At 46.2% G+C, this 24,863-nt stretch overlaps 1 protein-coding gene across 1 annotated transcript in view; it reads right to left on the bottom strand.

The window, feature by feature from the left end:
- The window catches only part of BACH2 (BTB and CNC homology 1, basic leucine zipper transcription factor 2), a 149,262-nt gene that overhangs the window by 64,842 nt on the left and 59,557 nt on the right, over positions 1-24,863 (bottom strand). Inside the window, exon 3 of the mRNA XM_014964407.1 lies at positions 18,844-18,995. The gene's annotated coding sequence lies outside the window, so the exon portion shown is untranslated. The remainder of the gene's footprint in view (positions 1-18,843; positions 18,996-24,863) is intronic.

Genomic DNA, 24,863 nt, shown 5'->3' with positions numbered 1-24,863 from the left:
AGCAGGGAGCAGAAGAGGCTACGGAGGTGGCAAGAAGAGCCTGAGCTTAAAATAAAACTGTCAAGAAGTCCGAATGCACCAGCTGTACGGGTCCCCTCTGCCTGACCCCACCTCTCTCCATCGCACCCTTGGAGACCCACCACCTCACGGCAGGGACCAAACTAAAACCCAGCCACCCTCAGGCTGATCCTGCAGGAGCAACACAACAGGACAGAGGAGAAATAAAAGCTGGCTGACAATAGCCGCCGGTGGATAAAAAGGAGGCTTTTAGCACAGCTGTGTGGCTATATTTGATTTACGTGGGCTTCTTCATGCAAAGCAGACACACAGCAGCGCAAACGGCTTTCTAAAGAAAGCACCGTGGACCGAAACTCCTGCATGTTAGAAAGAGAGAAAGGAAAGGTGGATGTCCTGGGCTGTGCCAGGATGGATACGGGGCCGGGGATCCCGACTCGGGCAGCAGCACGAAGGCGTTTGCATTGTGGCACCCCTGTTCAAGGCAGCTCAACGCCCAGCGCCCCGAGGTGGTTTACTATTTTGAATTTGAGCTTGACATCCCCTTATAATGAAAAGGCTTGCCTCCTTAGGAAAATGACTACCAAATACTGTAAAAATCCTGTTCTTTGTCACAAAGAAGTCCACTTCCAAATTAAGAAACAAAACACCGTAGCCCTGATTGCACACTACACGTTTTTGTAAATGCTCTTTTCTAGTAGCACGTAATTAATCTTGTGTTAGAGCCCAAAAAGTCCCTACTAGTTTTGGAACTTGCAGACAGCTGGAAAATGCCTACTTATGCTAGTGAGCACATCTTCGAGCAATTCCTACTTGCTAATTACTCTTCCAGAAGCTGCCAACAGTTATTCTAACATTTTGCTAACTAGGGAGGGCTATCACACCGCATTATCATATATCATGTGAATGAACAACAGGATGCTGGTGAAGCCATGGGATAAAAATCGGGTAGTTGAGAAAGGAATTAAAGCTAATCGATTTGCACCAAAAAAAAAAATCAAAATCTGCAGTACGTAAACAACGTTTCAGAAACAAAGGGCATGGCTGGGCAAACAAAAAAACCACAGAAGTGAAAGCAGGATTTGCAGAAGTTGTCAGAGTAGATTCCTTCTCTTGGTGATGGATGAGATGAGACTGAAGCTGGGGACCCTGTGCAAATGGGGCTTGCTAGTGCTCCACTAACCCACCGCAACCGGAGCAACAGTCACCTCCGCAAGGCGACAGACGAGATTCAAACTGGCAAGCCCTTGCACGTTGAAAAGCCAGGATGCTTCCCCTTGCTCAGTGAGGTTTCTGCAATATTCATCGCAGTGGCCCAGAGGGAATCCCAGCATGCAGAAAGCTGGCCACTGTGCCCACCCAGCAGAGCTGACCCCCCCGTGGCTGAAGAGGCACCCGAGGGCACCCTGAGAGGGTGCTGGTGGAGGAACCCTCTCCACAGCAGTGTGCCCAGGATGCCCAAGAGCATCCTGGCCTGTATCAGGAAACAGTGTGGTGAGTAGGACTTGGGAGGTGATCATCTCCCTGTGCTGGGCACTGGTGAGGCCCCACCTCCAGTCCTGTGTCCAGTTTTGGGCCCCTTCCCACAAAAAAGACATTGATGTCCTGGAACGGATCCAGAGAAGGGCAATGGAGCTGGTGAGGGATCTGGAGAACAAGTCTTATGAGGAGAGGCTGCCTAATGTGGGGAACGTACTTTTCCGAGGGGGAGAAGGGAGGGAGGTGTGTGGGAAGCCCCAAACCTTCTGGGCTATGGGTAAGGGAGAGATGATTCCCTTGACTTCTTGGCTACTTGTCCAGATTGGTAAAATCAATTAAAGGACAAGGTGATTCTCCTGCTTGTTATGGCCCAGATAGGAGGTGGAATTTGGCCCACGTGGGTTGTTCAAAGGCTTCACTACGGGGCACTGCTACAGGGTTTAGCATCGCTGCCTTCATTATCTCCCCGTGGCTTGATCTTGCCTGTGCCATCTACACACGAGCACACACGGACCATGAGACTCACAATGAACTCTGGCAACACCGGCAAGCCGACTCGGAGTCAGGAAAAACATGCTTCAGCAAGAGGTCACGTCTATAAATATGGCAGAACTAATTATCCCAAGAAGGGTTCCCCTTCCTCTTAAAATTAGCAGTGTATACAGTCGGATATCTCAATGTAAACACATCCCAGCAGCTTCGCTCTCTGTTGCAATGCTAGGGAAGGAGAAGTATGAATCCTCTATGAAGTCTCTACTACAACAGATATTAAATCTGACATGTGAAAAGTTTTACTGCAGTGCTTTTAGAAGAGTGAAATAAGAGAGAGCAAGCGTGAAGCCTAAAACCAGCAACACACCAAAGGTTACGAGAGAAATGTTAAACAAGTATTGCAGAGAGAAATGGAGAAACTATCCTGGGATCAAGGCGGTGGGGAAGCTCCAATGAAGAGTCCAGGAGGGAAAAAGGGCAGATAGTTGTAAGAGAGGACAAAGGAGGTGATGGTATCCCGGGTTCAAGAACAGGACGGCTTTCCAGAGAAACTGCTCTGGGTAGTTTAAGTAACCATCTGTAAAATACAGGGAAAGGAAGAGCCCCCAGGACTGGCCAGACCTAGGGACCATGTAAGTCACATCTCGCAAACCAGAAGAGCTCAGAAAAATCCTTGCTAGGGCATGCTGTTGTTTTCTTTTTACTTTGGCAATTTTACTTCATTATTTCAAGTCCGGTTTTAAGTAAGTATTTCTTTAAGCCTTAAAGGTATCCTTAAATCTCACCTAGTTGCCCAGTTTTTCAGAAGACAAAAGCAGAGTACTGCATTCACTCATGTATGGCTGTCCCTCAAACCGGCGAACAGGACATATTCTGCAGTGCCCAGTGGTGCTGCACAACCCAGCAGTAGGACAAGGATAACGAGATGCACACACCTTCCCATCTAATCAAGGAGCCTGTATGAAAGAGGTGGCTTCCAGTGACCACTGCTAGATTGGAGAGCCCTTTAGCACGCATTAAAAGGGTGGAAGGAAAGGCTGAATGAATCATGAGTGAGCAAAAAAAGGTTGTGGCACACCCCCACGCTTTTCCATTTCAGCTCTGGAAAGTTCAGCTATGTCCAGGTGATGCTACTGGAACCACTGTCCAGAGAGAGAGAAGCAAGTGACTCTGAATCAATTGGATTATGTCTGAGAATTGAACAAAATCCCGCTGCACAACAGAGGATGGAGAAGTTGTCATCATTTATACAGGAATAACAAAGAGAGATGAGTCCAGCAACCTTATCCTGAGCACAGGAATAATCCAGCAAGCTTCATCCAGCGCAGTTGCTGGGAGAAAAGGTCAGGAAAAACACAGCCAGATTTCTGAGCAGAAAAACCCGCTCGCTTCCCAAACCCTTTCCATGCCCTTGGGTCCAAACGCACTGCCAGCATCTGCAGAGGGAGCCTGCCCTCCCTGGAGCCCCAGGGGAGATGGAGGGGGGGGCACAACAAGTGCCGTGGGGCAATCTGTGCAGCAAAGGAGCAACTACTGCTTAAACCATCGCAAAACGACAGCCTCCAGTGCTCGCATGATGAGGAAGCATCAGTGAAAGCCAAACAGGAGATGAGCAGAAACATGCTCTCGCATCCAGAGCCATCTGTCCCTCTCCGCTCGTTCTCGTTGTTTTACACATTGACCTACTGTTCCAAATCCCAGATTTTCAGAAATAGCACTGGCTGAAGGTATTACCAGGAAAAACCATCAGTGTCAGCTAACCAGCATAACTGAGGAATTCTTTCCAGGAGGCTGAGGAAGCGATGACAGAAGCTGGAAAACCAAAATCCCTGAGTGGGGGGAAGCGCGGGCCACTTGGATACGCAGGCAAGATGTGGCAGGACCAATATCTGACAGCGCAAGCGATGTTCTCTTCTGCCGAAAGCAGATAAATTTCACAAAGACCATTCCCGTTTTCCGCTACAAACAGTGGGTTTCAAAGGAGAACCAACATTCCTCTCCCTGCTCTCTAGAATGGCCTCAGAGTAAAGGAGACCGGAAAACCCAGGAGACTCCTAAAATCTCTTACAATACCAAATAAACAGCTAGTATTCTCCCGTGAACTGAAAATCCCTTCAACTATTCCCAAACAATTACTGCCTCCCCATCCTCTACAAAGATAGATTTCCTCTCCAAGGTAATTTTTAATATGATAAGTAGGCCTGGTAACGGCAACGCCGTTAATTTAATATCCTCAGAGACCTTCACCATCTCTCCCTGCTGAGGTTTTCCAGAAAGCACCCATCCTCATTGTTTTTCAGTCTTTTGAGCCCTTAATTTCCTATTAGATTGGCAGGTCTTCATCGGCCTGACTAGTTTTATTGTGTGCTTTAATCAGTGGTAAGAGAATAACCCCCTCACAAGGTTTTGGGGGGGGGGGGAGGGATTTCCTCCCGGCGCTGCCAAAGGAGCCACGACTTTGCCACGTGTCCTCCCCCACCTCGGCGCTCCCTCTGCCTTTGAAATGGGGGAAAAAAGGAAAACTAGGCAACGCCACAGATGGTCTGAAATCCTCTTCCTGTGAAAACCATCGCTACGGCAGCTAGCTCGGGCAATACTTCAACCATCTCCTCATGTGCCAAAGAGCCATATCCATGACCAGGGAGGATGAGGAGACCGCTCATGCAACTCCCCCATAGACACACTGTTTGCAGCAGCCTCGTCCTCTTGTCGAAGGCTCTCTTCTTTTCCCTACTCTAAATCCAACGAGAAAACTAATCTTCTGCAGATTTAAAGCTGACAGGTGGTACATGCATAATTAAAGATGACCTAACAGAGAATGCTCTCATTTCTGGCATATTATCAGACACTTAAGCAAAGCAATTATCAGTAGGCAATCTTTTCTGTCAACAGAGATTGGATGAAACATTTTGCCAGTCAGGAAGGTATTGTAACAATGATACATATGTATTTGCAAATACTCCAGCAATATAACATAGATTTAAATCTCTCTAATCTCACATAAATGTCTTTATCACCTGTGGAGGACTACAACCTCCTCTCACATTTCCATGTTCCCCTGTTCTACTTCCACAGTACACACTACACAGCCTCCACCTTGCTCCTACTGATGTCAACCTCTTCCTTCAACCCACTCCCTACAAATCCTGCTGTTCTTCCCCACCCTATTGTCCTCTCTAGCTCCTGCACCCCTTATACCTGCACTAGCTGGTAGATGGTTGATCTGTGCCCCAGGAAACCTTGTCCTCCTGCTTTTCCCCCCCACACAAAAGCAAGCAAAACCTCAGAAAAGTTGTCCTCCCTCTTTCTTACTTGAAAGCAAAAAAACCCCAAAGTTCTCCAACAAAACCCAACCAAGCCTCCCCTCTTCTTCACCTGCAGGTAGCAGCCATCTTTGGCGTGTCAGGTGTTGGGTGCCAGGCTGCCCTCTTTTTCTCCTCATTAAAGCTCTTGTGACATCAACACCCATGGGAGGGGATTATGGACCCTGGGAAGTGTGAAGGTGGAAGAGGCGAGTGGTCCTGCTGTCCCCAGCTTCTAGAGGGGGCAAGCGCAAGTAAAGAGCATTCAGGAGTTTTATGTGGAATCAACCCAAAAGTCTATGCTAGAACTGGGAACATCTTTCCCGCTTTTTGGTTGAAGAAGCAGATGGCACTGCCTCCTGAAATAGCAATGTCACCCATGCCGTTTGAGAGAGGCAGAAACTTTTTAACCTAAACTCTTAAAATGCATCCCTCAAGCAGTGTTTTGCAGTGAATCCAGAAAGCGTTCTCCGCCTTTTTTTCTTTTCTTCTAAGAAGGGAATTTTAAAAAAAGGATCTTCTGGGGAAGAAAAACAGGGAGAACAAAAAAATAATAAGGAAAAGGGAAGCCTAAAAAGGTGAGTGGTTTTCTTAATTTTGGGGAAACTAGGATTGTGAGAAGTATTATAAACCGCAATTACATACACACATGGGACTGCATTTTACCTTATGAAAGAGCTGCTCTTAGGATATAAAATTGCTTTAATATTGCACTAAGACAAGTGTTTAAAAAAAAAAAAAAAAGCTTATGATAATGGATTTTCAAAGCAAAAGTAAAGCTGCTTTTCCCTGAGAATAGGGCTTTAGAGAAGGGAAACTTCACAATGCCAGTGGTGTGCGTTTTGCTGCATTTCACAAGATCTCTCATTATTTAAATTCCGATGTATTTATGTCATACATGGATAAACGATCTTATTGTTCAGAACATGTCTTTATATGAACATCTCTGCTGTTAGAACTAGCGTTATTTTGCCTTTTTTTTTTTTTTCTCCTCTCCTTACCAAGTCAGAACAAAAGTCTCTTTTACTGCAGTTTTGGGAACTTCATGCAAATGGCAGTTTTTACACATCAATCGTCAGTTTAATAACACTAATGATAAGAGGGGAATTAACGGTAATGGGCTGACTTCTTGGCAAGCAAATCAGAGGTTATAGAGAAGTTTCTGCAATGTCAAACTTTATAGCCCTGTGTTATCAAAAAGCCCTAGCAGTGAGAATTAAGATTAAACCATTGACTTGTTAGCAAGCTGGGCTTACTGAACCACAACTTCCCTGCAGGAAGATTGATTATTTAGAAATCCATTTTACAGCATAGGAAGAGATGGCGATAGTCTTCTGGGACAGCAGGGAGCCATTTACACAACAAAACACGTTTGCCAGGGGACACAGATCTGACAGAGCAGGCTCAATAACATTCTCAGTTAAAGCAATACTAGTTAGTCTCTCGGTCCTCCCTAAGGCATAGAGTTTGGCCATTCCTTCTTCTGCTCTACTCTACTTTTGCAATCCCGGTACTTCCCAGCATGTAAAGTCCAAGTCTTGCATCCATCGCTCCCCTGAGTGACCCTGGTGGCCTCACAGGTGCTGGTTACAGACTTTGGAGCTACAGGACCAGCATGGGAAGAGGAAAATGGCTTCGTATGGATAGCTAGGGCAGCGGGAACAAATGGGTCTTCTGTGGATTGACGGACGACTACAGAGAGCCACATTTTGAAAACCTGGCTAGATCATGACTGCAGGAATGATACTGAATGTAAGAAATATATATGTAAGAAAAAGCATTTGTTTTCCCAACATGTAAAAAAAAAGGGGGGAAAAAAAGATATGTCAAAATGCCGGCTTTTGACACAAAATGCCACAGTAGAAGTGAGCGACAGCAGATTTTTAGTAACACTACAAACGGGTGCTTAGGCAGGCACTGCAGTTTCCCAGGGTGATGACGGTCTAAGGACAAACTTTACATCTCTTACATCTTAACTCCCCTTTTTATCCAGACAGACAGACACCGTCCTACACCCTGGGCAAGGCCAGCCCAGTTCTAGTGCGGGAAGTGTGATACAAATGACACTTTACTTCCTCCCACTCACCTTTGGCTATGACCAGGGCCTGCTAATAAATTGCTCTACTATTGAATCCCATCCCACGTAGGGCATCTTCTTTTCCTCGCTACTTTTTCATGCTGCCTGTAGGTTTGATGCTATGGTTTCCAGTTATAGGCTACAAGGACCGAATCCCACGTCCTGAGGAGGACGGGCCACTTCCATGGAAGCATTTGAGCCCCAACCTTCCCAGTCATTTCCCTTCAATTTGGCCTTATTTCTGGTTAATGCCCCCACAGCTTGAAGTGGTATTTCCAGGTAAAGAAGCCTACCCTAAGGACTGCTAATTTAACTGTGCTGCACGTCCATCCTCCTGCTGTGTGTGGGCTTTGTCGAGAAGCAAGTTTTGGAGAGGAGAAACGAAGCCCACTCCCTTACCATTATTTACAGCATGCACTTTCAGGGATGCTTTTCATGAGCAGACAAGTGGAAAAAAATATGTTTTTAAGCAGTACAAAGTCTGCTTGAGTTTTACAAGGAGCCCCAAGGGCTTATTATGCGCCGCAGGAATGTAACGTAGCATCTTGGGGGAGAAGCTGTTTTATCAGGGAGCAGCAGTTTGGGAGAACGGGGCTGTCTCACCCACGAGCCATCTAGGAAACGACAGGAGCTTGTAGGTGCTGCCTGCGTGGAAGGTCAGAGACAGAGAAACAGTTAAGCCCCATCTCCAAGGTACTGCCCCGGTGAGGGTGGATGTAGTAGGTCATTACAAAGGAAAAAAATGAGAGAGATGAAATCCTTGGATTTTTTCCTGCACTGTCACCATGACATCATGCTCCTAATCGCCCACATCACGGACCTTGCCACACTGTCTGATTGCCTCTAAACGAGACCATGAAGTTTGTGTCCCATCATCTGCTGCTGCTCACCACAATCCAGCCCTGGACACTGCTAGTGAGAACGGTAACAACCTCCCTCTCCCCACAGACCTATGCTAGAATTACCCCATAACCAAAATCCAGCCCAAAAAGCAAGTCCTCAGCCAAATGAAGTGATGCATAAAGATCACTGCTTGAGCTGGGAACACACGACTAAATTATTCCCAAGTCTGAAGGAGTCCCAATTCCTACTGCAAAAACGGGAGCTGTGCGGCCTCAACCTTTTGCTTCAAGTCGGTATCCGCTCCGAACAGTGCCTCAAAAATACTACTGCTTCATCAATACATTCGTAATTCAACCACAAATTTTTTTTTTAAAAAGCAACTGAAGAGCTTTGCATGGTAAACATCAGAAAAACACCGCTTTCCAACCCTGCAGCCAGTTGTTCTATAATATCTTCTGCTTTGTGCTGACAACCTTTTTTCCCTCCAATCATTCAGACACAATGCCTTCAGGTCTGTCTAAGTAATGTAATTTACTGGAGTGGAATTCCCTTGATACCTTCTGCAGCACTCAGTGACAGTATCATTTATACTCTACACTGTCATGCCATGACACTGATACATTGGCTTTCATCCCTCATTCAGCGCAGAGGGTGCAATTTCACCTTCCATTGTGCCCTCTTGCAGACTGCGCGTACAAATTCCCTCCATTCATTCCTAATTACAAACCTCTGCTGAAATGCTCTCATTAGATTTATATTTCTCGCTCCGAAGTGTCAATCTTATTTGAAAATTCCAATTTTCCAGGAGATTCATCCATTAGCAGCAACCTCCAAAGCATTCCTTAACCGAGTGCATTTAAAAGAGAAGCCGGCAGAGCAGAGACGCACTTAAAAAATACACCATTACAGCAAATCTCCATTGCTAATGGTTTTGCATTATTCCAGCAACGCAATGAGGTCCCCGTGACCGGCCCGCTCAGTTCTTCCTGTAAGTGACAGGAGAAAGCCAGCAGCCAACTGCTGTGTCCGGCTCCGCTCCCATCCTGGGGCTGCATCGCATCCCTCAGCATCCACTGTCCTTCCCCTGGCTGTGTGGGAGGGGACCATGGGGATCTGATGGGGATCTACCCCTGCCACCATCTCACAGGACCTCCCATCCGTCCCAGGGAGCAGCGACAGCCAAGGAGGTGGCTGTCCAAAGGACTCCAGAAACTGAGAGCCACAGGAAGAGCTTATGACAACCATAAAAATCATGGAATCATGGAACTGTCAGAGTTGGAAGGGATCTTCTAGAGATCATCTAGTCCAACTCCCCTGCTAAAGCACGGTTGCCCAGAGCACATCACTCAGGACTGCATCCAGGTGCGTCTTGAAGATCTCCAGAGAAGGGGACTCCACACCCTCCCTGGGCAGCCTGTTCCAGTGCTCCGTGACCCTCACCATAAAGTTCTTCCTCACATTTGAGTGGAACTTCCCATGTTCCAACTTGTGACCATTGTCCCTCATCCTGTTACTGGGAACAACTAAAAAGAGTCCAGCTCCATCCTCCCTCAAACCGCCCTTCAGATACTTTAGATAGATATAAACCATCCTTTAGATATATATGTATATAAAGTGTATATATATGCTTTTATATATATATTCTACTTAAATGCCTGAGTGCAGCTTGCTTTGCTGTGGGGGAAGTTAAAAAAATCCAAGCTGGGGGTTTTCCCAAGGTAGCAGATCTCCTGCTGTGCAACCCAACAGGTCGGTAGAGCTCCCTGGCTGAAAATCTCAACCGCGCTGCTTCGGTCGCTTACACTAACCCTAATTTAGTGGCCACGTGCAGGATTGTGCCCTCCAGGCCGCGTGGAGAACACACAACCCTGTGGAGCCACCCCGCAAGCGGTTAAAAGAATCCGAAAGAGATGCGTCAAGGTAAACACCTTAAAAACCTCATCACCATACAAGGGAAAAAAATGAAGAGTGGGTACTGATAGTTTCACAAGGCGTCCTCTGTGTGTGTGTGTGTGCCATCTCTAAAAATAGCCCATGTGGCGATGCCCCTGGAAAAGACCGGGGTGTCTCATCCAGCTGGAAAGCACGGCGGCGGTGAGCGCCGTTGCCGCGTGACGCACTCCCTCCTGCCCTTATCTTCAAAGCCATCGGGGCTTTGAACTCATCTGCATGGGGCGTAGCAGCAGAAAGAAGAAAGGGGGGGGGGGTAGAAAAACCCCACCCTCTACATCTGTACCGAAAAGGGGAAAATTCCACAGAAAAAAAATTACAACAAACGTTGACACCGCTCGCCGGTCACCTGCAGGACTGGAGCCGTGCGGGCGATCAGGGCAGCTGTAACGCAATTCCCTGCAGCATCCACCACCGTGGAGACTAATTACTGCTGAACTTTTGCCCGTTCCCACCTGAAATATTTAAAAGCTTGATTACTGCACTAGCTCTCCTGCCGTTCGTGGTTTGTATCGAGGCAGGAGCCGGTCCGAGGGGCGCGGGTGCAGATGTAAAAGCAGAAACGGGGCGTTTCAGCAAAACAACAAAAAAAGCAAAAGTACGGCGGCAACGACGGGGACCAAGCTCTCTTAAGAAGAGGGGGGAGGATTACACCAAGCTCATTTAAAAGGATTTGACATTGCACAGCAAAAGACTCACCGCCGAGAGCGTGGCTATTCCATGGAAGGAGCACGTGTGCCGTTAAGCGCCCCCGGCACCCCGCATCCTCCGCACCGCGCCGCCTTACTACGCAGAGCCAAAACCTACTCTCTCCCTCCGGCAGCCCCAGTCTCAAGAACAAACACCTCCACCACCCCGCCGAGCCTGGAAAACCTGCAAAAAGCTCACGAAGCGACCAAAAAGCTCACGAAGCGACCAAAAAAGCTCACGAAGCGACCAAAAAAGCGGTAAAGCTCGAGCAGCAGAAAGGAAGTTTTTCAGCATCTACCTCGGGTTCTGCAGCTCTTGGGATGGAGGCTCTCTCTACTCATCCATGGCGAGAATGACATCAAACCGAGAGGCTTGACATGCACAGGCACACTCATTCTCTGGAAATGCCACGGCTACTTAATGAGTGAAGCTGGGACAGCACCAAACCTTACACCACGAAGTTACGAATTTCCCTGCGCACGCTGACAGCATCTCTCTTCAACATTTTCTCTTGGCCACCAGCTGGCATCCCGACGAGTGCGGTCAGAACAGATTTAGCAGCTCAAGACATTGCAACTAATTCAGAGGATTCCCAACCCATGCGACTACCTGGAAAAGCTACCGAGACAGCGTCACCCTAAAAACCAAACCAAAAGGATTTTACATGCCAAAAGCTAGCCCTGAGAATTTGTTTCTTGATGTTCAGCAGATTTATATAGTTTTCCTTTTTTCTTTTTTTTTTTTTCCCCCACCCCTTTTATTTTCCTTTGCCAGAAGATGAAGTTCTGGATCAACAGTTCAAGTTACACCCCTGAAGTTTTGGAGGGCTGATTTTAAAGATCTTTCAGTCCTCTTCAAAGCTGCTTTTTCCAGACAGCAGAACAATTCTGCTTCCAAAATTCTTTCATCACCACCTCTAACTTATGAACTAAGCCTAACTCCCTGTTGTTTTTTTTTTTTGTTGTTTTTGTTTTTGTTTTAAAATAGGAAGTTGATGAATTAACACAGCTAGACCACACCACAAGTAAACTCTGCCTCTCCTTCCAACACAGACCGATTTACAAATATTTAAGCCTGGGACTCACCAGACGGAGTCGAAGCTGCAGGCGAGCCAGTCATCAGAGCTAAGAGAAGGATTATGCTTGCTCTACAAATTCTGAAGCATTTGACTCTTATTTTTAGTTGTACACAAAGGGCAATAAATGGAAAATCTTATTGTAACCACCGCTTTTTCGTGGCCACCCACACTTCCAACACCTACAGCAAAAGTATATAAATGCAAAAACCCCAGAACTCATGGCTCATCTGAACAAGGGATGCAAACGAGCTAATTGCTGTTACTTTTTTTCCAGTTTGTATTTAGAGTGCCGTTATATTCTGTTAAACATCAAGGACAGCTATTCGCATGCAGTGCGTACCTACTGCCTGGGATCCTGCTGGATTTTCATACATTTAAATAATTGCTTTCTCTTGGTTACCGGGCAGATCCCTTCTCCAAGTTAGCTGATCACTGACTGATTCTGAAATGATGAAATGGAAGAGGTGCCTCTCCCTGACTCTCAGTTTCTGCCCCCTCTGCCCAAACTCCTGAGTTACAGGGAGTTAATGCTTCACTTACCTGTGAGAAATTATGCCCAATACTCTACCCAGAAACTAGCAATTTAAAAAAAAAAAAATCCCTGCACACTCATAATAGAAGAAAAACTTCAAACAAATTGCTGTCAAGGATGATTTCATTGTGTTTAAATTCACTTTACTTCAAGTCACTTTGCAAATTACTCTTTAATTTTATAGCTAAAACTCCCGTGTCTGCTGCGATGCCAGTTTACCCTCCTGTCTGTCCTGTGCCTGATTCTTTCCATTTACAGCAAGCAACAGAAGCACGAACCTAATTATCATCTGAAAACCTGCCGAAAGCTAGCACAATTAGCTGAGCAGAAAAAAGAAATAAAGAAAAAAGGGTCTGCTGTAAGACCGGACTCAACAAGAGTATAGGTGATGCCTCCTCTGGGGAGGGGGGAAGGAGAGGGGACAAGCTCATGGCATGAATTACCCCGCTGTCTCTGAAGAGGTTCCACTCAAATATGAGAAAAAACTTCTTCACAGTGAGGGTGACAGAGCCCTGGAACAGGCTGCCCAGGGAGGGTGTGGAGTCCGCTTCTTTGGAGATTTTCAAGACCCGCCTGGATGCAGTCCTGAGTAACATGCTCTGGCAAGCTCTGGGCAATCCTACTTCAGCAGGGGAGTTGGACTAGATGATCTCTATGGTCCCTTCCAACTCTAAAAATTCAGTGAAAATGCAAGCGATTAGAGCCAGAAGAGCATCCACGGCAACACTTTTACTTCTCGACCCTTCGCAAATCATAACAGGAAACGCGTCCCGTCAGCTGGCCATCGATATTTAACAAAATAACCTAAGACAAAAGGGCCGGCTCCGGAAAAAGCTCCACCTTTACCTGCTCTTGCTCATTAATCTCCCGTTAGACCCAGGGGCCCATCGCCTTCCCGTGGCCCCCGACAAGCCTCTCCGAGCCCCCCCCGGGGGGGAAACCAGGCGTGAGCTTTGCCGGGGAGGAGCGAGGTCGCGGGACCCCCCTGGCACGCTGCAGAATCCGCGGGTATCTCTGAAGTATTATGAAAATAAATGGGTCATACACCAGTGAGCCAACAACCACACCACCCCCAAGGCGGGCGCCGAATGACTGTGCAGGGCTCTGCCGGAGGGAGAGGAGAGGTTGCAGCAGGAGTGAAAACAAAACCGATGCGGTGAGATGGATTTTTACTTTTCGCCGGTTTTGGGTTTAGAGAGAAAGTCGATCTCGCCGTCACCACCTCTCGGTCTTTTCTGTTTAAAAATGAAATGTAAAGCGCCCCGGGCAGGCAGGTAAAGCCGTCCCATGGATGATGGGGCCACCATCTCGCCCCTCTCCCTCCACCCCCGGCATGGGGAAGTGCCACCGTCCCCCCCCCTCCCCGGGCTGTGACTCAGTGCCTGGGGCTGACACACTCAGGCACCCGGGCTGTCACCTGCCGTGGCCAAAAAATACAAAAGTCCTCGCCGCAACACGGCGGCCACGTGGGAAACGCCGCCGGGTAAGGCAGATCAATGACACCGGGGCGCCCACGCGGCGAGCAGACCCAGCTGTGGTCAGATGGGTCAACTGGGTTTCATAGGGCACCCTGTATCACAGAATCACGGAATCGCCTAGGTTTAAGATCATCTAGTCCAACCATAAAAAAAGACAACCAAAAACCCCCAAAACCAACACTAAACCATATTACCGAGCACTATGTCAACCTGTCTTTTGAGTATATCCAGGGATATTGCCTCAACCCCTTCCCTGGGCAGCCCATCCCAATGCTTGATAACGCTTTCAGTGAAGAAATTTTTCCTGACATCCAAACTGAACCTCCTCTGGTGCAACTTGAGGCCATTTCCTCTTGTCCTATTGCCTATGACTAAAGGACCCCCCCCCCCCCCCCATCTCTACACCCTCCTTTCAGGGAGTTGTAGAGAGCGAGAAGGTCTCCCCTCAGCCTCCTCTTTGACAGACTGAACAACCCCAGCTCCCTCAGCTGCTCCTCATGGTGACAAACACCACCGTCCTCCTCTGTCACACCAGCTGAGCACAAGCAGGATGGCTCCTCCTGGCCATACGGCCCGTGGTCACTGTGTGTCCCCCAGTGGGGATGCCCCCAGCACTGGGCTCTGGGTCAGAAAGACCGAGGCCAGGGGGTTGGAACCAAATGATCTTTAAGGTCCCTTTCAAACCCAACCATTCTATGATTCTATGATTTTTAGATACATATACACAAACAGGTGTATATAAATAAAAAAAAATATTTAATCAACAGATGCATTTGCAGCAAACACCTAACAAAAGCTGTCCCCAGGTACCCAGCTGCCCCAGCCTGCCTGAGGCTTGGAGGCACCGATGGTGCTGAGGAGCACCTCATCACACCGAGGGACTGACGTGGAGCCAGCAGTGGTCAACGGAGGTCTCAACGGAGGGCAGCAGGAATAACCAGATTAATTAGCGGCAAAGAAGATTTCCCCTAGATTGTAGGAAAATGCTTTTTGGCAGTTGTGAGTGTGACGCCCAGGACAGGATGGGATGGGAGATGCTCCACGCAATGGTGCATGAGGTGCAGAGCTCTGATATGGCAGTACTATAAAACAGGTAAGAAAATGCCTTCTGCACTATAAAAACAGCAGTCCAACAGGAAAACTTGCCAGAAAAATAATGAAATCCAGACATGGCCACATCTTGCATCAAAATCCAGTAGGATAAAACCCCCCATGTCCTCAGGTATGGCAACGGCACCTGGGAAGAGGGTTTGGTACCGAGAGTTAGGAGCGTTTGGTAAGTCAATGTTCAAAGGGATGCCACCTCACCTTCAGAAATCTGATTTCCTTCTTAATTCAGTCAAGTTACCTGACCTTTCGGTGCAGATTTTAAGAAAGACACATTCTTCCCAGGCTGTGCGGGTAGGCGGGTGACAGACATTTAATCACCAAAATCTGCGTCTTAAAATTTTACATTATTTACATCTGCCTACAGATGGTCGTACGGCAGACTTCAAGAAATCTTTTAAAAATTTTTTTTTTACATATTCTGAGGAACTCGCACATAGCAAATATGAAATTTGTGCGCGGAGTTTTCTGAGTTTCAGTTTGCCTTTTTTTTTTATTTTTTCCTGAACGAAGCACTTAAAGGCCCCTCGCTGAATTCTCGGTGCCGCACAAGCGGTACAAATTAGAACAATTTATTCGACGCAGAACGCCATTGATCGGGATGTTCTTTTTGCTGCTTTTTAAAGGAAAACACGCGGGGGTCAGAGTGTGGAAATGGCCAGGAATGGCTGCCCATCTCCACCGGGATGCCAGCAAGCCCTGCCCCAGCATCTGCCCCAAGGACTGCTCGGGATAACGAACTGTCAGCCGCTCAGCCAAGAGCAGCACAGCTTCTCCTTAATTTCTGTGCTCCCTCGTTAACAATACACACGTGTTAACCTGCCCGGGATTAATTCCCAGGGGACCTGGAGAAATTTTTTTTTTTAATTTTTTTTTAAGCTGGGCACAGGTTATCTCAATAGGGTTTTGCAACCTGCTCCGTCGTCAGAGCGAGGAGGACACTTTCTGCTTTGAATTCAAACGTCGATAGGTATTATTTTTATGGAGAGGACATCAATCAGTGTCCTTGCAGTATTGTGAAAACTAAATAATAAATGGAAGCGGGGGGAAGATACACTCACTTACAAAATAGACTGCACCCTGGGAAAAGCCAGAAGAATACGGTTGTTACAGCAGGGTCAATCCTGGGCAACCGCTCTTTCCAACAGGGCTAATTAACAAGGGAAAGTTCACTCCTTTCTGTGGGAATTGCTGTAACAAGGTAATTGCTACAAGCAGAGTTTGTTATCAAAAAAAAAAAAAAAGCCAGACAACGGGGGAAACACTGAGAAATTAAGCAAGCAGCCAGCAGCTTGTCCTCACGTCCACCTTTGCCACCACAGATCTGCACGCCCAACGGGTGCAACCCCAGCCAACAGCCTGCAAGGTGACACACGCGGTTTCTAGGAGTTCGAGCACACATCCTGTTTTAAAAGTTTGGCATATCTTGAGTACACAACCACAGTAAAAAAAAAAAGAAGAAAAAAGGATAAATTAAGGACAGCATGCATTTGATAGAATCATAGAATCTTTTTGCTCGGAAGAGACCTGTAAGATCATTAAGTCCAACCTTCAACCTAGCACTGCCAAGTCCACCACTAAACCACGTCCCTAAGTGCCACATATACACATCTTTTAAATACCTCCAGGGATGGTGACTCAACCACTTCCCTGGGCTGCCTGTTCCAAAGCTTGATAACCTTTTCAGTGAAGAAATTTTTCCTAATATCCATCCTAAATGTCCTGTGGTGCAACTTGAGGCCGTTGCCTCTTTTCCTATTGCTTGTTACTTGGAAGAAGAGACCAACACCCACCTCGCTACAACCTACTTTCAGGGAATTGTGGAGAGCAATCAGGTCTCCCCTCAGCCTCCTTTTCTCCAGGCTAAACAATCCCAGTTCCATCAGCTGTTCCTTATAGGACTTGTGCTCCAGACCCCTCATCACCTTCCTTGTCCTCTGGACACGCTCCAGCACCTCAATGACTTTTTTGTCGTAAAGGGACCAAAACTGAACACACTATTCGAGGTGGGGTGTCACCAGAACAGAGTACAAGGGGACAATTACTTCCCTAGTCCTGCTGGCCACACTATTCCTGATACAAGCCAGGACACTACTGGCCTTCTTGGCCACCTGGGCACACTGCTGGCTCATATTCAGCCAGTTATTGACCAACACCCCCAGGTCCTCTTCCCCCAGGCAGCTCTCCAGCCACTCTTCCCCAAGCCTGTATCATTCATGGGGTTGTTGTGACCCAAGTGCAGGACCTGGCACTTGGCCTTGTTGAACCTCATCCCATTGACCTAGGCCCATCAATCCAGCCTGCCCAGATTCCTCTGTAGAGCCTTCCTGCCCTCAAGCAGACCAACACTCCTGCCCAACTTGGTGTCATCTGAAAACTTCCTGGGGGTGCACTTGATCCCCTGATGATGACTCCTATGTCCTTACACTAGTTTTCAAGTTTATTTGGCCCTCAGACCAGATTTTACTGTTAGAAATTGAGAATTCTGATTATTTGCAGCAGAAGAACCAGCAAGACAAGACTTATTATGTACTTTTTGGAATGAGAGAGGTTTTTTTCCATTTATGTCCATTCCGTTTCTGGCTGCTTTTTCAAGACCCCTAAGAAGGATGACATTTTTAAAGTTATTTCCTCTGAAAGGGTTTTCCATAGTGAATTTTCAAGATGCCTAATGAGAAGATTTTCAAACAACATGAGAAAAGCCCGCAAAAAACTGTGACTAAGGCTTCCAAACCTCATGGGAATGGTGTGAAGTAGGACTAATGAACAAGGAGCTGTTTCTGCCTGCTAGCTGTTACAACTCCTATTTTCAAGTTCTCTTCCCTTAAGACAACCACTAGAAACAAGTTTCAAGCCAGATCCAAAATTCTGCAGTCAGAAGATTCCTGCTAGAGGGGGTCTGATTAATAACTGCGCCATATATTGCCAAGTCCACAAGGAAATGGCAACCCTCTCCCTTTTTCGGAAAAGAAAATCAAACCAACACCTTGTAAGGCCTCTTTGACAGCAAATCCTGTTACTACTCAGCCTTTCTCCATTGCCTATTAATTCACTATTATTTTAGCTGATACTCATCACACCAGAAAAGTTTTTCTCGTCTCTGTAAAAACTGAATTTCCATGTGCATTAAAAAGCTCTTCTCTTTCTTTTGCAATAGACTATCCTCGTTTTAAATAATATTTTTAGTGCCACGTAAGTAAATAAAGTAACTCAAATAAAGGTATATTTTTAATGCAAACTCTTTAGTTCCAAAATACTCGTCTTTTTTTTTTTTTTTTGAAGTAGTAGTAGTATTTTTTGGAAGTAGCATCGCTCCTCTGAGGGAAGTGTTCTGGAACCCCAAAGGAGGAGGAGGACACGGGTTTTAGGATGGGAAAAACAGAGGGATGCCTGCAGTCCCCCTGAGCAAAGGATGGCCTCCCAGCTCGTGCGAAGCACACACAGCTTCGGCACAGCACCCCGAGGTAAGCGTACACACACTCACTCAGTTGTGGAGAAAAACAAAGCGTAGTTAGGGGGATGGTGTGAAGAGAAGCTATTTTAAGTACTTCTCGCTACCGTTTACTACGGCGGCACAACACTTAGAAAAGCCTTCAAAATGACAATCATTGTTTAGGTTAAAAAAGCGAGTAACTACTTCAATAACAATTTATTCACCACCTAATGTTTGCTGTTGAATTACAGCTTTTACAGTATTTTTCCTGAAGTATGATGTTTACTGCCTCCACCTTGCTTCCCCAAGACCCTTTTTTTTTTTTTTTTCCTTCTTTAAATAGAAAGGAATTTGAATCATGACTTACATGTAACTTTTCTAGGTTCTGTGCTGGCTAAAATGTTCTCACGACGCAGGGAACAGGATCAATGGAGGAATTAAGAGGCTGCAGCAATCCATTAAGAAGTGGCCCTCCAAAGTTTTGTACAGCAATGTTCTGGCAACTCAGTCGATAGCAACCTAAAATAAGATAAAGGCAGGCATTAAAAAATTCAAGCACTGAATCCTCACAAAACCCCTCTTTTCCCCCCTCTCCCCTGCCTTCTATTTCTACAAACAGTTTTGGGGCATTTTTTTAAACACAGAAGGTCTTTAAGTCAAACATGACAATCACATTATGCTCATTATATACCTCTTCTTACCTTTATGCTGTAGACACCTTAAAACAAAGACTATGTTTTTCCTGCATTCATATAGCACCTAGACATATGAGGCCCCTGAGAAGAATTACAGAACAGATAAACTAACACTTCTGTGATTATTCTACCAGATCACACAGCAGGTATGTGCAGAGCTATGCATACATACTAAGACATTTTTTATGAGGAGGGTGGTGAGACACTGGCCCAGGTTGCCCAGAGAAGTTGTGGATGCCCCATCCCTAGAAATCTTCAAGGTCAGGTTGGACGGAGCTTTGAGCAACCTGATCTAGTGAAAGATGTCCCTGCCCATGGCAAGGCGGGGGTTGGACTAGATGAGCTTTAAAGGTCCCTTCCAATCCAAACCATTCTGTGGTTCTATGAAACTGCGCATCACGCCAGAAAGCTGTTCCAACAAAACTAGCAAAGTGATCTGACACACTTTATATAAAAATTAATACTGGCTTTTGTCAAAGCTTTGCTTTGATTTTATCAAGTCAGGAACATCAAATTTGTTCCTTTGCTTCCACTTTATTCTGTGGAGCTTCAGAGAAGAAACACCACCAGCATAGTTTGGTATCTCCCAGTTAAGGCAATGTGTGTCATCCTTCTCCATCCACCCTAAATCAAAGCTACCCATCACGACAAGAGAAAATTGGGAGGGAACAAAAAGCTCATGTGCCCACAGCAAATTCATTGTGCTGCCACCGCCGTGCAAGGGGCTCGGGGCTCAGCCCCAAAGGGGAGGCACTCTGGGATGGGGAGGGCTACTGAGAGCAGAGCTGGGGCCAGTGGGCTGGAAGAGGGGGTAACCCCCCCAGCACCCAAGTCCTGGCATCCCCCCACAGCCCAGATCCCACCCAAGGCAGTCCCAGCTGACCCCACATGGGTTTCCCCCTCCTATCAAGGAAGCGGTCACACTCTGAAGCGGTTGGGGAGGAGGGTGGGAAGGAAACACTTGTGGAAGGAGAAGTAATTAAGTTTTCAGTTACAGGGATTTTCAAGTTGATATTTTCAAGTTGCCAGTGCCCAACACTTCACTGTTTTCCTGGGAAAAAAAATAAAATAATTTGAATGCTTAACTACTATTTACTTGAATAAAGGCGGCGATTGGGAGTGGAAAGGAAGATGATTTCCTTCTGAACAGAAGGGGACAGCAGCAGTACAAGCAGTGGCATGAATCTATCACTGCAAGGGCTGAGTCTGCAGGATTACTGCAAACCAAAACTAGATAAAGGGGGAGGAGAGGGGAAGGAAAATAAAATCCAAAAGTTTAGATTTTTTTTAAAAAATACTATTATTTTTCTGAACCTTGCAAATTTTTATTTATTTATTTTTAATCTTGGACTCAATGATCTCAGAGGTCCCTTCCAACCATGGTGATTCTGTGATTCTGTGAAAACGAACTCTTCAGTAAAAACTTCGGGTTTCTCAAGAAATGTCTACTGACTCCATAAAAAAGTTAAAAAATAGCACAAAGCCGTGCAAATGGAAGAGGCGTGGTGATTGTTTTTTATAAGTATGTGGTCCCTGGTAAAAAAAGTTGAATGCTTTCTGAGCACTGATGCTATGGCATTGTACTCCAAACCTTGTAGAGAACCAGATCACTTACGAAAAGTAGGTTTTTTCTTCTGGATGGTACTAGATGATTTATCAACAAAATACTGCTACCCGAGAGGATACTATGTGGATACTTGAAGAGACTCAGAGGCTATGCGAGGAACACAATGCTTGTGCCTCTTCAGTTTATCCCATTTTCTCCAATTGGGCGTAACACTCATTGACAGACTGTAAGAGGACCAAATATTTATGGTCACAAATACACATTATCTAAACTGCCTATAAAACTAAAAATATAAACTCCAAATCTGTTCAGTCATAAATCACTGGCAGAACGAAAATAACTGTTGCTTACTCAACGGCCAAAGGAATAAAATCAGGCAAGGCTCTGTGTTTTCAAGGACAAGTCAGTTTTCTGAGCCAAAACTGCACTTGCCACAGCATATTAGAAGGAAAGGAGAACAAACAGAAGCGGGGAACAGGGAAACAAGAGGAGGGAGGAAGACTTTCAGTGCCATGCTTTTCTGAGAAGGTGTGATTGATGTTCACTGCTGTAGAAAGCATGAGGCTGCATCCCAAACATTTCATTCCCTTCTGCAAATGTCTCACTCCGTAGCTCGCCCCGTGTTCCCTAGATATTCTTGCCCTACGCAGGACGATCCGGCCAGCATCAGGTTTTACACATGATCTAAAACATGAAAGCAGGAATCTCTCTGCCCAGGGGTCAGCTTAGGGTAGATTGAAACCCAAACCCCCTGCCTACACCCAACACGAAGGCTTCTTCGTGCTTTCCATTCGGTAAAAGAATATTCTCTCTGAAACAGTCAAATTATTAAATGCAAAACTGTCGTTACAGCTGTAAATTACAAGGAAAACATGAAAACCGAGCTTGTATGAAATGAAGAGCCAACGGTACATCTCCTGAAGAGGACTTCCACCATTTTAATGTGCTGACCAGCCAGGTTTACAGCATGGAAAGAGCTGGGTCATGGGCAGGGGAAGATGCACTCTCCTCTCCAAGGGCTGCTCACATCAAGGTCTCGGCTCTCAGCACAGACCTGCCCATGTGGGCTATCACTTAGAGCACCACGAGGTGCCACAAAATCAACGTTCAACGTCAACTTGAAGACTCCAAGTCTGGAGTCACGGGGTGTGCAAGTAAACTTTATTTTAAAAAGAAACATCTGCCTTCACAGCTGTATAGAAAGCCAGAAAGATAACAATACCTCAAACCGGACATTATAAACCTTTTTTTTTTTTTTAAACTTACAGTGTTTAACAAACTCTTGCACATTTTTGAACCAGGTTACCTTTTTCCCCTTTTCTGAGGGCTTCCAGGACTACTTGGCAACTCAAGTTAGCACCAAAGAATGCAAATACAAAGGAAGACACACCAGACACCACAACTGGCACAAGAAGGAAGCACGAAGCTAAAAAAGTATTCACTTCAAGACAACACCTCCCAGCCTGGATTTCTCTTAGATGGCTTTTCAAAGAGAGGTGTTGTTGCTAATGTAAAATAATGAGAACTTCGATGCTTAAGAGGAGGAAAACTGATAAGTTCTTCAGTTTGCCATGAACAAACCAAGACAGATAATTTGAGAAGAGCGCAGTCAATGAACCTGGGTATCACTCTGGTTAGCATGAAGGATGCTTCAAGCACAGCAAATCGTGTAATCATGGCCAAGAAAACCAGAGAAGCTGGGTGGGCAATGAAGGAGGAGAGCAACAACTACACGCTTGGGTTAGCAAACACGCCAATGTTCACAACAGGCGTGTAAACTAGGGCTGAGTAACACAAAACCACAGGAGTCAGTGAGCTCACAGACAGGGACAGAAGGAAAAAAAAAATTAAAAAATGAAGGAAGGCTGCGCACCAACGAGCAGGAAGAAGCCAGCACAGATGTACAAACAGAGCTGGTGCTTTCTGAAGTGACGGCTCACTTGGTGGAGCGCAACGCTCCTGACACAAACACGTGGTTGCAGAAATTAGTCCCAGTGAAGTCGAGGATCCCAGGCTGTTACGTGCAATACCATCACAGATTAGCAAACGTGTTTTCTTTACGTTTTGTGTGTTTTCAAGTGAAGCTGAAGAGTATTTCTTTCCGGTTGAAACAGCTTCATTGGAACATTTGTAGCTTGCAACTGCTTGAAGGATTGCCTGAGGCTGAGAAGGCATTTGCAATGTTCCTGACATCTAGTGCAGGATCTCTCCCTGAAATCTGTAAATTAAACCCAAGATGATATTGACAGCTATGTCAGAAAAGACGCACAGCCTGGCTTCATTATCAGTGCACTTAATTTCCTCCTAATAACCTTCTTGGTTCTTCTGAAGAGAAGGAACGTGCTCCTCCATCAGTCCTGCTTGTGCTCATGTGCACCGTTTGGCCAGGGGGAGCCAAAACCAGGAGTCTGAAGGGCATAGCAGCTTCTTCCCCGGCGCCCAGAGGTGGGATGCAGAAGACCACCACAACCAAGGAAGGTGCGGACCAGAAGCAGGGAGGTGCCCACCCAGGACCATGAGGACGGGCTCTGTGGTGCCTCCCTACCTGGGTGAGCTGTGTTAACGAGTCAGTGGAGATGAGATTGAGCCGTTCATTCAGATAATGGCAAAACCACGTCTGGCTAGAAACCAAGACCAAAGTCGTGGGGAGAAGCAGCAAGATAACCCCAAGCGACTGGGTGCAGGGGAAGGCATCTCCTGCTGCCCTGTGCTGGCCAGGGAAGAGCTCCAGGCTCTGCAAACTGGATATTCCCCAGCTACTCTTAACAGCACCAACTGGGCTAAAACGGAAAGCCCTCAGAGGAAGGAGCTGGGGGATGTGCGTGGGGGGAATTTTCCACCCTCTCTCGTCCTCTGGTTGCAGTTAACTCTGTGACACATCAACCAGGCTGGGCTAGGAGAGGCAGGAGATTAGTTCGAGAGCATCACCACAGGAACTTGTAAATCTTTTTATGTAAAATCTGAGTGACCTTATCATTGGAATATACTTGACTTAAAATGAAGTCACCGTTGAAGATATTCTATCTTGGTGGTATGACTCATGAAAGAATGGCTAGGTATAAAAGGGAAGTTAGTATATGCTGTGAGAAAGACCCCCCCCAACATTATCAAATGACACAAGATGAATATTTATGCCCCACGCAATAAAACCAATACCCGGCCAAAAAAAACCCAAGCCTAATACTTTGTGTCAGATCTGATAAAATTCAGATATCTGGCTTATTTTGCCTTAAGGACCAGAGATTTTGGTCGATACACATGCCAAGAAGGGAAAATAAGATGGTTCAGTGACAAGGATGAAACTGCCATCCCTGTGCCTGGCATCTTAGAAGATGATACCAGACCAGTCAGCCCTGGGTCTCTGAGCTAATGATGCTTCCCAGGCTGGGACGAAATGACACGTCTCACTGGGTTTATGCTCTGGGATTCCTGCCCCAAAATGTGTGAACCATGAGATCACACACCTGCCCTGCCGAAAAGATGTTCCTGTGTCGAACGATTATCACAGTCAGACTTTTACTGCCGATTTCTTTTAAAAAATGCAAATCGAGAGAGCAGTTAACATACAGAACGAAAGAACGGGCCACAGTCAACCACAAAAACTCCCCATAAGGTTCAGCATGTGGGAAACAGATAAGTAAATGCTGCGAAAGATGAACAATATTTAAGTATTAACACAAATGTTTTTTTTGGGAAGGTTTATCTGGCATCTCCACCGGTTTTCCTCCAAGCTCTAATACAAAAATAACTATGTCTAACTGCGACTGGGAGAGATGGCAGCAGCTCAACGTTGCTCTCTTTTTTTCCTCTGTACTCAGAAAAAAAAAAACACCCCAAAACCTCACTCTTTTACATCAAACAAACTAATTTTCAGGTGATTTCAGATGAGGGGTCTGAAGGCAGCGATGCATTTGCCAGGTCAGAAAGTTCAGCGAGTGGTCTCACTTTCTTCAGCCTGTGAAAATGAGGATGAACACGTGCAACACGAGGAGAAACACGAGCTTTCTCTGAGCTGTACAGTTGGTCCACCACCACGCTCTAGCACGAAGTAAAGGAATTATCCTACAGAGCATATAAATGCTGAATGCAACAGTCGAACATCAAATGATGAAGAGGGAGACCACG

The sequence above is a fragment of the Calidris pugnax genome, unplaced genomic scaffold (genome assembly GCF_001431845.1).
Source record: "Calidris pugnax isolate Ruff unplaced genomic scaffold, ASM143184v1 scaffold219, whole genome shotgun sequence".
Lineage (NCBI taxonomy): Eukaryota > Metazoa > Chordata > Aves > Charadriiformes > Scolopacidae > Calidris > Calidris pugnax.
The sequence above is the reverse complement of the archived record's forward strand: the minus strand, read 5'-3'. Positions and strand labels throughout refer to the sequence as shown.